Consider the following 16,146-nt stretch of genomic DNA (forward strand, 5'->3'; position numbering starts at 1 on the left):
AGCACGAGTTTCCTCCAACGCAACCTTTTCCTCGGAATTGCTCGTGATGACAAAATTTATTATCAGATGTGAGCGAAACGCGCTCGTAAAATCTGCCCGAAGAGGCGCACGTCGCCTTCGTTTCATCAGAGGGGCGTTATTTCGGGCTGAATTAACAGCGCGAATTGCGAGCACGTTGCTCTCTCTCCACACTCTTGGATGCGTTTGTTCCTTTTCGGAAAGGAAAACGAAAACGCCGTTCTAAATTTAGCACCCTAATAGGGCGTTGTTATTATTCATTCGTAGGCGGCAGATTTCGGTGAAAGGCGCGCGCGGGGAAAGCGCCCGCGGAGTGGAACCAACTTTGTTTGATGTTACACATTATTACTTTTGAGAACTACGACGCGCTAAATTATCACAGAGAGAGAAAATTGAATGAAGATATGGGATTTGTCGACTGAGAATTGGATTCTCGCGTGGCAAATTGAGTGGGAAACTTTGAGACACGTTGGAGTAGAGGAAGAAAGTAAATTAATGTTTCTCATTTGTAATTTCGCTGCGTGCCGAGATGACCAACCAGTCCCCCAGCAAGATTGATAAAACGGAGGCGCCAGTCGAGGAAACGATGCGGTCGTAAATTGCAGAGTTTATGAGATAATTGTGCAGAACGGTCAGGCGGGGGCGCGGAATTGCGTTTCCAAGTTGGTGAGAAAGAGCGAAACGCGACTAAAAGCATCGTCGGCAGCTGCACTTTTTCAAGTGTTGCCTGTTCTCTGCAGCAGCCACTTCATTAAAACTTTTCAGCCAACTTCAATTAGCCGCTCTCCTCGCAATTAAAAATGAAAGCTCGCGCCTTCTCCAGCACAGCGCTGACCTATTATGTCGCCATACTTGAAAGAAAAACATGGCGAATTTATGGCGCAATTCGTCGGTCATAAATATTCGGGCGTTAATCTCGGGCGCATGTATTATGCATCACTTTTCCCGAGGACGAGACTTTCTCCAGACGGGGGGTGAAAAATGACGACCCCGGCCTGTTTATCTCCACTGCCGGGCGAATGCAAATTCCGGCGACGATAAAAAGTGCGAGTGTCGTTTTTGCCTGCGCGCGAGAGACGCATTTTTTCCGCAGACGACTTCTTCGTGCGGCAATTTCGGGTGCTCATTCGCTCGGAAAAGCGAGCGCGAATTTCAAAAGAAAAGCTCTTTATGTGTGTGCTGAGCAAGCAGCTCTCGTATATTTTTTTCATTCATCCTTTTTGCGTTTCACTGTAGTTAATAAATTTGGACGAGTGAATTCTCTGAATCCTTTTATTGTGCGTGCCAAAAATAGAAATAATTTTGCTTTCCAGCAGCGGCCTTGTGTGTATAGAAACAAAGCCGATGTACAGAGCGGATGCCTGGTGCCGTATCGATTTGCGATTCGTATCATCGCCGTAGGTTTTGTTTTGTGCTCCGTTTATATCCCCGCGAAGAATGCTGCTCTGGATTAATATTGCAGCGCCGAGAGGACAAAGCGAAAAATAATGCCACGCTACAACAGCTCCGGTGAAAAGAAAACTTTGCTGATTTTCCTTCCGACTTGCGAAATTAATGCGCTGCATGAAAGTTTGATGTATAAGAGTTAACAACAAAGTGCATTTGCGAGGTGTGCTTAATTATCTGGACTCATTAGCGAAACTCTATCAAGTAAGCACCACACCTCAGTGAACTGAACACAGTATAGCATGTTTGATCAGAAGTAGTTGAAATTACAATTCAATTGGAATTGATTATTAATTATTTGTGCACATTGTGCACATTGAATTGTTGAGAACAATTTATTTAAAAAAAATAATTGATAGGAAAAACGGCACCATCACTAGCAAGAATTTTGCTAATACTTCCAAAATAAAAAAGACCCCATCCACCGCAGTGAGCCTTATCCGATATCTTATTCAGGATTTTGTTTTTATTACAATTCACCAGAGATTTGATTAAAAAGATATGAAAATCAGATATTGGAAAAATACTTGAATTTGCGATCCAATAACTTTGTCTCTCTGAGCAATCAAATTATTATTTTAAAAGCCTCTGAAAAAAAAAATATCACCACACAAAATAATAGCAATGTTTAATAATAAAATTCATGTAAAATTAAAAAGAGATCTGCTGGAAAGCAAGAATATGCTGATTTTTCCTCTGGCTGTGAATAACACTTTTTTCACTCAAAATTGTACAGGAATAAGTAAATTGAATTGTTTTTGAACGACTGAAAGTGTGAAATTTTGTAACCACGCTACTATATAGCTCACTTGAGAAATATACAGCCTTTGTGTGCGATCTTATCGCGACGGTGCACGCAACAGCAGCGAAAGCTGACAGATAAACGATGATAAAAAGCGTCGATCGCAACTTTTCCCATCGCGCGCAGAACGACCCTAAACAAAATCTCTCGGAAGACCGCAAACAAAAATCCGTCGCAGAACAAATAACAAGGACGATTCCCGCGGCACAATAAGAAATGCACAAAATTCAAGTTTGCACGCGAGCAATATAAAAGCACTTTCGAGTCGCAAACTCGCTCCCACGCAGCGTCAGTCACAATCAGCAATGAAGAGACGGCTGGAAAAATCGGTGAAAAAAGAAAAAGAAAAGTTTGTGAGTGTGTTATGGAGAAGAGCGTCAGAGGACGTGTAGTTGGGCGGTTGCCATAGCAGCCCACAGTCAATACACCTAGCGCTGGATTTGTAGAGCACCACCGGCAGGGTCAATGAGCTCTCTCTGTGCAACCTGATACTCACCCCTTTACTTCTTTATTGCCCGTCGTTCGACTGGCTGGTTGGCTGGGGCCGGTGCTAATCAGGTGCCAGACGAAATTGCTCCATTTCCCGACGGCTGGGCACAACGCCCGCGCGCGGACATCAGATTGGCTTTGCTATGAAAGCTGCGGCGATTTGTTCCAAGCTGAAATTGCTTGTTGTTTTCCTCCCTCAACTCACGATCAGTCTGCGGAAATATCAATGAACTTTTTGTCGCAGGTCATGCAGAAGGTCAACAGAAGAAAGAGTTTGATCTAGATTTTTTTTCTTCATTTTGTTAAATATATATTCGTTTTGTCTCTTTTCATATTGGGCTATTTTTATTTTATGCAACGACAAAAATTCATATTTCATATTTGTAAAAAAAACTCATGCTTTTCTCTAAAATTTCAGACATAAAAATGTTTAAATGTCTCTTTTGACGTGCGTGAATAGGCCCAGAAATACAACTAATCTCCTTTAATTACTTTATTATTCTTATTAATCTTTGTAAACTTTTTAGATCAAGTCTTATCTCGAATGAAACTTAATTAGCAGTGAATCATTAGTGACACCAGCAGGCTGGAAGCAAAACTCGCGTGATCAAAGGACCCGACCTCTCTCAATTCCAGATAAAAGAGGAATCTCGTAACGAGTGGATGATGAAAATCCCACAAGTCGCCTGCCGACTCGAGGGGAGCGCCGAGCACAAAGTTTTGCTTGTTAGGTTCGTTTCATCCGTTTGATATTCGGGGTTGTCACTCTCGACGTCGGTGCGTATGTTTACCTTGGCTAAATTTATATCAGGCGCTCGGCCAAAAGCAGCCCTTGAGCTGCAGGGGCTCATACCGAACACACCCTCTTGAGTCTGGACGGCCGGGCATGTTAATTGGCCCGCTCGGCGTCCAATTTTATGAAGTAACAAACGACCTTGAGAATCGCGCCAGATGCTGCTCGTGCCGCATCGATTGATTGATTGCTACTCGATTCGTGCACAGTTGCTCTCGGCTGGTTATTTTCGAGCTTGTCAGCAGCGGCTTGAGGAATTGCCCCGTTCCGAAATTATCAAAATATTTGCCGCTGAAGGATGGGGTTTTTTAAGATTGATGTGGAATTGGCTGCGCTCCCTGCTTTGGCGTCATCAGAGAAAATTGTTTCTAACAAATTTGGCTCTCTAAACATAGCATCAAAGGCGTCATGACGACAAAGATATGACAAGGGATGCTGTGGCAGGATTAATTTGTTGAAATTGCCAGACAGTCTTTTTTGGGACACCTGCTAAAAATGATTATCTTCATTTATTTTGTTGTCAATATGATGTTAAGAAATTATCAATGAAAAAAATGCATAATTTTTTTTTTTTAATTTGAAGTAAAAAAATTTTAGTCTAGGTTTTCAATGAAATCACGAAAATTTGAGAATTATTCTTGCTACTATTTAATTGTTTTTCTTTGAATATATTTATTTTGTAATTGAATGTAACTTTTGACTTTAAATTTCAAGTATCCGCTGCGTTTGAAAAACTAATAGATTGCAAAATAATCTAAAAAATCGCAAGATATTTTCAGCGATAAATAATTTTATATGATAAATTAGTATTATTTTATGAGTTGAAATATTTAAATGAATATAATTATAATCCTGCTTGTAATGTTTATGGATCTCACATGCGAGGTTTGCTATCTGGAATTAGATTGGCGTTTTCTCTGCCAAACAAGCAAATTGCCCGTGTTTACATTGAACTGAACGTGCGCTGGAGCCACAAATTTTCGCCCAGCGCTCGCCCTAATCGGCCCAAATCTCGCCTAACCAAGCAGCACACACGTGACGCAAACTGCGAGGGGCGACATTGATTAATCGCGCCCTATAAATAGAAACACCGGCACTTGTGGCAATAATCGCTGCCGCAAACTTTCAAAGTGCGTATGCAAATCTCGCCTTTGTCGCAGATGCTGCCGTATAATTTTGTGATCTGCGGCGCCGGACGGCGGGTCAGGACGAGGAAAATAATAAAAAGTAATACTTTCCGTCGGAGGAAAAGACGCGTAAGTCGGCTCGTTTGCTGCCAAAGTTGGTCGCAAAAACGAGAGCAGGGCACACACAAAAAATAACAGAAATCTCGGCGGTTTCTTTCCCCGCACCTTTTTTCCTGTCCGAGCGGACCTTGTGCTCGGATCAGCAGAAATTCATCTCGTTTTGCGGCCGGGCATCCATCTTTGTTGCGTCCAAGGAAAAGTTGCGTGCTTTTCCCTTTTGGGAGCAACACTGAATTACCCGCTGGGAGAAAAATCATCCCATTCATGCCGCTCTCTCTTCTCTCACTTCTCGTCCTTTCATTTTGTGACGTGAGCCCTTTAATACCACACCGGGCAAAAGGGATCGTGCTGAATCTGATAAATTGAGAAGGGACTCAAAGAAGACAGAAATTAGGAAACGGATGACAAGGGACAATCATCTGAAACTAATCCCGACCTGAAAAGGAAAAAAAGAAATTGTTTCTTGACAGTAAAATCTTTTTTTTTTATTACATTTTCAATTTATTAGAGTGCAATTTTTTGCTTTCAATACACCTGTTAAGCTCAGATTTCACTTTTCTCGCCACTTTTTTTACGCGCGCCAACATCTCATAATTTATTCCGCAGCTTCTCTTCGTCCTCCTGCCTCACTCGTATAGCATTTTAGTATGCAAATAATTTTTACGAGCGCGTGAAAGTTAAAAGGAGAGCTTTTTTCATGACTCTATATATTTATATGAAAACCCTGCTCTGAAGGAGTATCGCTTTTTCTTTTAATGCATACCGCACCGGTTATAATGTCAATTTAATGGTTTCCTTTATTATCTCGCTTCCTTTCAGCCGAAACTTTTAAGTCTCTGGCTCATTACTCCAATTTTTTTTATGCCTTGGCAGATGCATCGCGGCAGATTACGCTTGTTTATTGCGGGTTGTCGCATTAAAATGCAAATTTCGTCTCTTCCTCGCAGGCGAAATAATCGAGACGCGCGTAAAAATTGTGACTTTGAGTAATGTCGCGCCTCTTTTAGTGCATTTATTTATAATCCGAGCAGACCGACCGCTGTTCTCCTAAACGGTAATTATCCTTTGAGCACGCTCGTGGCGTGAGATAATAAATTATGCAGCCGGCCTCCGAGTGACAGAATTATTTTTTGCGTTCACGCCGTTCCAGTGGAAAACAGAAGAGAGCGCAAACGATGATTAATGGAATGCGTGCCCGCTTGTTTGCGCCTAACGCCCGACAGAGGCATGCAACCCGCTCGGCAGACGAGTCGTGCAGGTGGCCTCCGATAGACCCGAGCTCAGGAATCGACCCACTGTTCAAATATACACCCTGCCACAAACACGATTTTAACACGAAAGCACCAGGACGAAACTCCGAAAGGTTTTTTAATTATGAAAGAGAAGCTCCATTAATTTGCTTTTAATTCGGCAGAGGGATGTTTCCCAGGAGACCGATAAAAGCACCTGCAACACATATCGTAAAATCCGCGATGAGCGTAATTAGACAATTTCCCGGCTCCCCCAGCTGTAAATTTTGTCATTAAAAATTTGTTTCCGCCGGCTTTGCAAGAAGTGCACTCCACACAGCACTTGCTGAAATAATCCAATTTATTTAGAAATGAAATTGTAGGGCTGAAAATTTTCCTCTTTTTAAATTAGCATAACATTTCCCGGCCACTGTGCAGCTCTGATATAATAATGACGTCATGAAAATTGAACCTGAGATGCATTACTTGGACGTTGTTATTTGAGACTCAGGCCGTCTTTTCTCTCCGCGTGTGATGATTCAGCCCTCATGCTGCTGACTGGCTAATTAATTTGCAGCGACGGCTCATCTCTTCATCTGCCGTGATTACTTTATCGACCCACTTTTTGTCATGGTAATCAGCATTGATCGGCGTAATTTGCATATTCGGAAACGGTGCCGACGCCCATCAGGAATTATGGCTCCATTCAATACAGGAGATGATGAAAAAGCGCATGCATGTGCGAGCAAAACGTAACATGATCGCTTTTTTTTCAAACGAGTGTATCGCGTTACATTTGAAATTTAATGCAAATGAAATGCTTTTTGTGCAAGGTGTTGAATTGTTTTTTTTTTTCTTTTCAAGTAGAAAAATGTTCAAGCGCATGGCAACAAAATATTGTCTTATTTCCGTTGGAAATGAAACCATTTTTATCCCATTTATCTTGATTAAATTCGCAGAGCTCCCCTCCTAATTTAAATAAAAAACGATTATCGCGGCCTGATATTTTAATCAGCGAATTCTGATGCGTAGTATCAATGGCCACGCACCCCCGCAGATACTTCAAAATTTAATAAAATTCCTTCTACGCACAAATTTTTTACGTATTGCAATTAATATTTGAATTCGGCGTCTAGAAAATTCTTCCCTGGCCGTCGCAGTCTTCAATTATTCACGCGATGGTCAAAAAGCACCCCCTTGGCCGATGCTGCCATCCATCAGAACATAAAAATAATTTAGGTGCCGGGCGTGCTTGTGCACCCCCGTGCCGAAAGCTGCAGTGCAACCCTCTGGGAGCTGACGAGGGCTGCTCTTGTTTTACGATTCAGCCTGCACTTGGCTGCGGATTTCATGCAGATGGAGAATCATAATTGCACTCTCTGCTCTCTCTGTACAAATTTCCTCTCCTTCTGTAAATATGGAAATATGTGCACAGGGGTGGGTGGTGGACTTTGAATTTGTGCTGGAAGGGTTGCAGAAACAGCAGCGAGCTCACGGAAAGAGTAGAATCGCACACTTAATTACGCTTCTGTTTTTGGCCTCCCTGATTCCCTTCACCAATGTTTGTTTACACAAATTTTAATGAACAATTGTGAACAATATAACTATAATGAAAATGTTAATTACTTCAAAAACTTAAATTGTTAAAAGTTCTATTTTGCAACGGATTCTTTAAAAATAAAACTACTGAACATTAATTTATTTTTTAGCAGGAGTTTCCAGTTTGAGAGAATTTTTTATTGAAACGTTTCAATATGTGTTCCGTTGATTTTAATTTTCTAACCTATTTTGGGTTTTATTGAAAAAAATTAATTTTCTTCGATTTTAAGATTAATATTATTTCTCGTAAGAAACCATGGCTATTTAAAAAAAAATTGTTCGCCGAATAAATGCAATTATTTTTATCCTGGGCAATTACATATTTTAAACCAATTGATAATTTAAGAAAAAAATGGTCATACTCAGTTGGGCTAGTTGGGCTGTTTTTTTAACAGAAAACCCTCCACCCTGACTATAGAGGCCTTTAAAATTTATAACTGCCCACAGTGGCTTTAAAGTCCACAACCCTGGTTCATTTGCGTATGTGACGAGTCCGTCCTTTTTGCCGCTGCATGTACATGAATTAATGAAAGCGACCTTATCGCACAAACGCAGCTCTTTAATTGGGAATTTTTACGTCGAAAATGAGCTTGTGTGGCGTTTGCATTTTTAATTTGGTGAAAGGGTGCGTATATAATATATACATCTCTGGTTATTTCCTCTCTCATTTCCACGTTGCGGAGGTTAACCAAGTGAGCTAAACGGACAAGATGCACGGCACCCTCGTCGTCGTAGAAGTGAAAATAAAAAACAGGGCGTTGAAGAGACTCGGAATTCCGCAACACACACACACTTGACGGAGCAATTAGGCGGGCAACTTTGCAGCTGGTGGAATTAAAGCACTCCCGCACATACACTTGGTACACGATTCAGTGGCGCGACTGAAAAGAAAAGTTAACTGCTTTCGTTTCAGCCAAATTGAATCCGTTTTACAAGTGGAGTTTTCGCCAAAGGATAAATGATTGCTAGTGGTCTTTGTAAATATTCAATTACCACCTAAAATTGTGCAGGAGCTTTTCTTCGTTTTGAAAATTAATTTTCCACTGAGCTAATTAAAAACTTTCCAGATTTCTTTATTGGCTGCCAGTGCTTTGAACTCTGTATCTTTGAAAAGATTCTGCACCTTCAAAGAAAAGCACGCGGATCGTTAGTGTAAAGTGCAGGAACCTTTCGACTTGAAATATATTTCTTTAGATCGTGGAAGGGAATAGGGTAGTACGATTCTTGATGAATGGGAATTATTTAATATCTCATATTATCGGCGACGTATCTAAAAGCAAAATGCAATTTGCATAATATTGAACCGTCAAAGCAAAAAGGAGAGGTTTTTATGTAAGATATTTCAATTATTCCTATTGAAGAAATAGAAATGCACTTTCACAGCTAAAATCCATCTTTGATTCTTGCATGCATTTTCTTCCGACGTTCAAGTCTTGTTTACTGCTCTGAACTCAATCCAAAGAATTTCTCAAGCTTAAAAATGTATATGCAGTAAAAGGTGCTGAGACGCTCTTTTCATTTCGTCTTCTACTTAAAGCTGGATGATGTCAGCTTTTCTGGTTCAAATGCACCTCAAGCGAGCAAGTGGGGTGCAACTTTATACTGCGAAAGAAGAAAAGTGCCGGTTGGCGCGCGCGGTGAGTGAGACAGGGCGAAAGAACCCCCCTTACCGCCCTATTACATAGGGCCGATGTGTGCGAGTGCGGAGCGCACGGAAAATCAATAGTTAGCAAGGAGTCTTGTGTGCGAAAGAGAACACACTAAGTTGGCCTCGGCGAAATAAGAGGGCCGCTCTCTTACGCAATACATAAAGCTAAATTATTAACATCCACACACACAAGATAGCGAGAGGAGTTTTTCCGAGCAGACCGTGAAACGCAAGATATAGATAAATGGAGAGAAGGAGGCCGAATTTACTTTCGCTGGCGAGATTTGCTGGCAAACTCTTATCCCTCTTTTCCGCCTTTTATATGCGATCGTTTTTTAAGATTTGACCGACAATAATGGGAGCTCTCTTTCAAGAGAATGAGAGAGAACTTGCTTGCTTAACCCGGCGGCACCGTTTTATTATTCAGCCGCCACCATGGCAACATATATATATATATATAAAAGGGCTTCTTCTTTGCACTCCTCGGGCGGGTGCATTGCGGACCGAGTCGCGTGAAACCGCCCGAAAATTGGACGGAAAATAGAGCGGGACTCCTGCTCCGGTGCAAAGTTGACCTCGTTCTGCCAGTGATGATGTGAATGAGCCACGCCCATCGCACTTGTTCCACCGCGAATAAATTAACTCGCACGCGGCCAGCTGATTTATGGCCGCGTTTTGTCGACGAAAAATCATTTCTGCCCGAGATGCAATCGCAACGTTTTTAACTTTTCATTTTATCAACTGTCAGCTTTTCAAAAAGTGTATTTACGTGTAATTCATTTTGGGCGATTTTGACAGGCTGAAAAGTTTGCCCATTAAACCAGCCATGCATTATTAAAACATGATTTAGTGGCTGCACAACAGAAAGGGACACAGTACGACCTTGGCCCTTTCTGTACACGGAACCATTAAAAGTTTCGTAATTAATTTGTTTAAAAGTTTTGTTTAATTAGATAAAAACCAGAGATAATTCAAACTTAACATACACATTCTTTGCGTTCATTGAATTTCTCCCGAGTTGATTCGATTTTGACGAGAAACTTCTTCGTCTTGAATTTCGGGACTCTGCAAAATTAATTATAATTTGCATATCCAGAGAGAAAGCATAACAAAGAGCTTGGTGTGTTCCCTCGCGACAGAAGGAAGGAGGATCTTGTTGAAGGCGGCAATAATTAGCTTCATTCACCACGCGAGACACTACTTTTGTCTCTCTTCAAATCGGCTCTGCGGATGACGCTAACAAATGGTGCACAATAATCATAAATCAGCGCAAACAGCGCTGCTCACAAATGCCCTGTGTTCTTTCTCGCTCGCTCGCGTGCGTGTGCATGTACATTTTAATGAGCGCCAATTCCGCGCATCTGCTCCACCCTATTTTGACAGGCCAAGAATGCCATCACTCAATGGTGACCTCGTCGAGGCCAAATTTCGCAGAGGAACGCACACTTGCCCCCGACTGATTTGTGTTGAAAGCATGCACGTGAGCTTTGTCGCCCACGATAATAAAATAAGAAGCTTCTTATAAAAAACGTCCGGTTTATTCTATGAGTTTTTTATTGTTTTCTTATGGTTCATTTCACTTCATTTTATATATCATTTTTGTATTAAAAAACATAAATATTTGCAGGAATGCATTTGACTCTTAATTTCAGCAATAATAAATTTACTTCAGCCATTTTTCTATTTTTTCAATTGCTTTTCAATCATGATAGTATGAAAAAAAATTAAAAAAGTAAAAATAAATACAAAAAATTAGTTTTATTTTGGTTCTAAAGTTAAATTTATAGACTTTTTGTAAAACAGAGTGGTTGTTCTAGGGTTTGAAATAGTCGCCTTGTTTTATTTATATTTTGTCATAAGCAGCCTGAAATTAATTATTTGTGTGTACACATAGCCTCTCTTCTTGCTTTTGTCGTTTCCGCCAGAAAAGATTAAATCATTCAAGCTTTTCTAGCCGGCATTTGTCTAACCCGAAACCCATAATGGTACCCAACATAGAGATTCTGGCAAGCGGTCAACTATTCCTTTGTGCTCACAGAGTGCGGCTGAAAAAAGCCACAAGGAGGAAGGAGCTGCATCATAACGCCGCTTTCATAAAATCATATGTCAAAGCAACGAGCCGGCAATATTACTATTATTAAAAGAGCCGGCGCGGCCATTATATTAAATGAAACTGCTGCAGCGCCCTTAATACTTGATGCGAATTGCGCTCTCAGCGGCAAAGTAATTGCATTCTGTAGTGCGTCGGTGCAACTCATGGAGAACAAAATTTCACAAGATTCTGAGCGACACCGCAAAACAACCCCAAGCCTTTGTGCTGCGCCGAAGTTCAGGCAAAACCGCGGCAGCTCCACTTTCATCTTAATTCGCCCTATCTAGAGTAAAAGAGTTTAATTTTTTTTATGTTCGGCCCTTTGTGCCAAGCGCATCTGCCGATGTGGTAGTTCTATTTATTTATTAAAACATGCATGAAACGCCACCCGGCGCCTGTGCTATTTCATCCTCCTTTGAAGTGATTTGAATCGCTCGCGCACACCTTTCGCTGCATTAATTTTGCATGCTTTCGCCGCTATGTACAGAGGTGAGGCCAAGGATGTAAGTCGGCCTTAAACTTTGAATAATTTTGAGTCGCGCTTGCACTTGAGCGACTTGAATTATGCATTCGCCTGAACTTTCTGGAACGAGGCTGAAAATCGATGCAGCGCAGATTTATTGACATTCTGATGCAAATTAGTGTCCCCTGCTGATAGTTGAAACAAACACGGAATTGATTTCTGGTCGGCAGACATCGACAACAACAGAGCAGGGACTTGCACAACATAGAATGCATGAAAAGAAAAAAAAATTTATAAAAATTTATTAATTTATCGGTCAAAAGTTGTGTACAAATTCATGTAGATAAATCTTTATAAATCTGATAAAATTTTGATGAAAAAAAAGAATTATTAAGTATTAAATCAAGCATTAAAATTTTCCAAAATTTAAAAATGAATTCAATCAAAATGTCATTTTTTACAAAAGAATTTTAAATCCTTTTCATAGAAAAAAATAAAACTGAAAATATGAAAAAGTATTACATTTTTTTAAGGATAATATGAGACTATCAGGAATTTCTTCAAAACTCGGGAATTTTATTATATTTATTTTCTTTTGAAATAAATCATTTTTCTGTCTAATTGTAAATTAACCTGGCAAGTTAAAACTATTGATATAATTTAAAAAAAATTTAACATTGCCTTTCAATAAAATTTTATTTGAACCGATGAAAATTAAATTCAATTAATTATTAATATTCTGTTTACATTCCAAATACAGCTTGCCTTATAGAAACAATTGATCTGCTGGCATCAATTGCAATTTCAGGGACAGCAGATCCATTTTGCTTTTGAAACGCCGAATCCTGCACAAAACAGTGTGGCCAAATTTTACAAAAAAGACCATAATAGAGTGTGATTTGAAGGTCGGCCGTGGAGCGAAACGTCAGCAGGCGGAGTGCGTTTAACTCATTATCTGGCCAATATTATCTGGCTGTGTGTGTGTGTGTCCCCTTTGTGCCTATCCGACATGATTAACATGCAACAGAGGTGATATTAAGGGGTACGTACATTCAATGCGGGCGCAAGCGCCGAAACGCGGTGGCCGCCGCGCACACACTCACTGGGTCCCCTAGCTGGCGAGGCCGCGAGCGAGCGAGCAGCATCCTTAGTGTTCCGAGAGCGAGCGAGCGCCCCTTTCTCTCTCACTCGCGTACGCGGCTCGCGCGCCGCGTCCCTCTTTTTTTAAACACACATCCATAATATTCCATATTATATTCTTTGCCGTGGGTCGACTGCGCAGAGTTCGACCGCCGAATCGGTTTTGTGCCCGGAGACGAAACGGCGGAAGGACGAACGGCTTCCCTTCGCCCCGCTGCGAATTCGGCTTTGTGCGGATAAATAGGGGAGAGCAGAGGGCTGCAAACACGGCGAGCTCTTTCTCTCTCTCCCGCTGGCTGCTGGCAAGCTGGGGAGGAATGACATCGGATCGGACCACCGACTGACGGCCGAATTCGCGATTTGAATTGCTAAAAGGTAAGCGAAAAGCGAATCGATTCTTTTCCGGTGTTCGCATCTCGTTCGCGACCGCGGAACAACGGAAACAGCTAGGGTGGTTATATGCTCTGGTCGATCTGACATTTGCAAATTTTCGCAGGGGTGGAATCCATTTTACTTTTTATTTATTGAAATAGATGAAGAATGTAGGAAGAATGCCGTGACTCTCGTCATCGATTGTGCTGAGTAACAATGACCCGTCTTGTCTGGAATAAATTATTGAGATTAATTCATTTCTGATTGATTTTAATGGATTTAGAAGACACAAATAATTTTATCTCCTTTTTCCTTCTCGGAAAAGAAAGATATATAAATCCGTCTTTTAAAAAACCATAAAAATTTCATCACCTGCTGCTGCCTGGATATATATATGAAATTCCATTTCACTTTGTGCTTATGTCTGCTCATAAGAAATTCAGTGAGGCAGTGTGTTTTTTTTAAGCTCACAAGCAAAAACGCGTACGCCTCCTTTCTTCCTCTTTCTGCGAAAGCTTCGCACACGTCACGTTAAAGAGTTTGCCGTGCCAAAAAACAGCTCGCAAATTATTATGAAAAGTACGCCCGTTTTGCCAAGACATTAATCAAAAGCCCAATTCGCGCATCGATCATCCGCCGGTTTGCGTTTCATTATCCGCGGCAAAGGAAAGAAAGAAATAATTGCGAGTCAATAAGCGTGCGGCTGAAACAATACGTGAAAACGGAGGCGCCCGCATGGTTTGTTGAAACGCGAGTGCAGTCAGCAGTCGGGTGCGCAGCAGCCATTTAACAGCCTTGGGGTCAAGTCTCTTCAGCTGTTTTTCTTGGGACAGAAATAGGCTCCGACTTGCGTGCGCCAAGCTAAATCGAGAAAAGCCTCTCGCCAAACAGCCGAGTGGCAATAATTTCGCCTTTGCGATCCACCGTGCGCCACACTTCCGGCTTGCACCCAGCGCAGGCTTCAAGCCAAAATGCACAAACTACAGTGTAATCAATTTCTATGAATTTATTTGTTAGTTACAAATATGGTACAATGAACGGTGTTTCGAAAATTTATTTCAAATATTCGTAGATATTGCATTTTTATTCAGGAACGATAAGCTGAAAGTTTTTAAAATTTTCATCATCTGAGGTAAATTGATTATTTCTGGAGCAAAATAATAATTCCGAATTAAATAAATATACCCACCAAAAAATTTACCTTTCGAATGGAATTATAAAAGCGAAATAAAAACAGCTTTTTTATATAGACCGGTCCTACTCAACAAAGAAAATTTTCACCAAAAAAACCTTGAAGTTTGGTTTAAAATTATTCTCAATCATTTGAAGTATAATAATTATATTATTCATCTAAATTAATAAAAGAATTGCCGCGTAATATTGCACAATTGAGAATAAATAGGGTGAATATTGATTTTGGAAACCCATAAGATGTTATGGAATTTGCAAACATAATCAAATTCAATTATTATGCAAAAGAAGAAGCTATTATTATGTAACAGTCGCTTTCTATGTTAGATAAAAAAAAATTCACGGAAACTGTCGGACGTTCAGATTTGCCCTCTGCCGCAGCACCGGTGACAAAAATCTAAAAGGGAAATTCAGAGGAAGCTGCGAACGGTGCGCGCAGCGGCATCTGCCAGCCAGCATCGATGCCGCAATAAAATTTTATATGTAAAGAGCGCCGGGAATACCAATTATTGCGTCGGGCCGGGTTCATTCAGACTATTCAGATAGAAGAAGTGCGGACAAAAAATTGAGGAAATGGTGGGACACGTCGAAATGCACCTTGCTTCTAAATTCGGACGGCGAGCGCAGCGATATATTTTTAAACCACCCACCCTGCGGCCGGATTATTTTCCTCTACGCTCGTTCTCTCTTTCAGTGTCACATTTATGAGCGAGTGCACAGATTTATGCGTCACGTGCAGCAGGATGTGCGCGCGGTCGGCGCCTCGCGCACCGGAGCCACCAGACCTCCGAACCAACGAACGCCCCACTGACGCGCTTGTTTATGCATATTGCGCACGCTTGATTGGAAAATTATGCACACAAAATACACATATTTATGCAGCAGGGGGAGAGGCTCAAACTTGTGACGCATTTTTTTTTTTTTTTTTTTTTTTTTTTGGAAACAACTCCAATGAAGGTAGAAAAACACTGCAATAAATTCTATTTTTCCCTCCTTTTGTTTCTAATTAAATTTCAAAATATTTCTTTATAAAAGATATTTGTCACACTATTTCTTTCGAAATAATGCAAAATATATTTTATTATTAAATGTTACTTTTTTACACTTCCCGCTGGGAATTTTGTTTAATTATGAATTCTGTCCCATAAGTTGTACGTGGTCAAATTAAAAACAAAATTCGCACTACTTGCTAAAGTTTAAAACTTTTGCTCTCTTTGTGCAAACACGTCTCCCAATTACGAAATACCCTATTTCGCCCAACGCAACATTCCACCCTCGCCGTAATCTCTCTTTCCGCAGCCGGCGCGGTTCCATCAGACCGCACAACGAATGCGAAAGAACGAAAACTCGGGCTCAAGAATAATCCAACTAGTTTGCATACAAAACAAAAGCATCGTGCATATAAATAAACCAAACAGGCGACGTAATTGCGCACCCTTCGCCGGAATATTAAGAAAAATATTACGCCGTTCTTTAGAGCGTTTTACGAAATATCAGTCTTTGTGTGTGTGTATAATTTTGTTATATTCCAGCAACAAGCAACGCGCTCTATATAATAATTCAGAGTTCCAAACTGCCGGAGCGCATGCAAAGATAAAAATTAACGCGCACAAACAC

General features: G+C 40.8%; 1 protein-coding gene across 2 annotated transcripts in view; it reads left to right on the forward strand.

Moving 5' to 3' along the window:
• Positions 1–16,146, forward strand: part of LOC132202462 (tyrosine-protein phosphatase non-receptor type 9) — a 49,948-nt gene that overhangs the window by 16,671 nt on the left and 17,131 nt on the right. The gene's annotated exons all lie outside the window — the stretch shown is intronic.

This window comes from Neocloeon triangulifer, unplaced genomic scaffold, assembly GCF_031216515.1.
Source record: "Neocloeon triangulifer isolate White Clay Creek 2 clone unplaced genomic scaffold, ASM3121651v1 ptg000002l, whole genome shotgun sequence".
Lineage (NCBI taxonomy): Eukaryota > Metazoa > Arthropoda > Insecta > Ephemeroptera > Baetidae > Neocloeon > Neocloeon triangulifer.